Consider the following 479-nt stretch of genomic DNA (forward strand, 5'->3'; position numbering starts at 1 on the left):
GGTGCCGCTCGGTTCCCTCTTGGTCCACCGGCCTTCCGGGCCCGCGGTGCCGCCGCACTCAGCGGTGGGCCGGGGCACTGCGCTGTCTTTAGCTTGGGCAACCAACCGGGGCTGTACTTAACGCAGTTTATGTGGTATCTCCGCTCCCTGGCAAAATACCGGTTTTTCCTCACCTTTCCTACACATTCACCGGGAGACGCTCCAGAATCCTGCCTGCCTGCCCGCCCGCCGCCTCGCGATGCTGCTCCCTCAGGGCCAGGCTCGTCCACCGCCCGACACCTCAGTGGCGTCGAGCTGCCGAAAAATCCCTCCCATTAATCCCTTCATCAACGACCTTTGCTTCAGGCTGTAGAATTTAATTCCAGGCCTGTTTGTTTTCGAAAAACTATTCCTAGCCTCCCCATCGATGATGCCAGCCCGCTTCGTGACAGCGAACCCTTCGGTTTGTTCCCAAGGGTCTGCTGGCTGCAGGCTGGCAG

The sequence above is a fragment of the Egretta garzetta genome, unplaced genomic scaffold, assembly GCF_000687185.1.
Source record: "Egretta garzetta isolate BGI_Z169 unplaced genomic scaffold, ASM68718v1 scaffold46, whole genome shotgun sequence".
NCBI classification, from domain to species: Eukaryota; Metazoa; Chordata; class Aves; order Pelecaniformes; family Ardeidae; genus Egretta; species Egretta garzetta.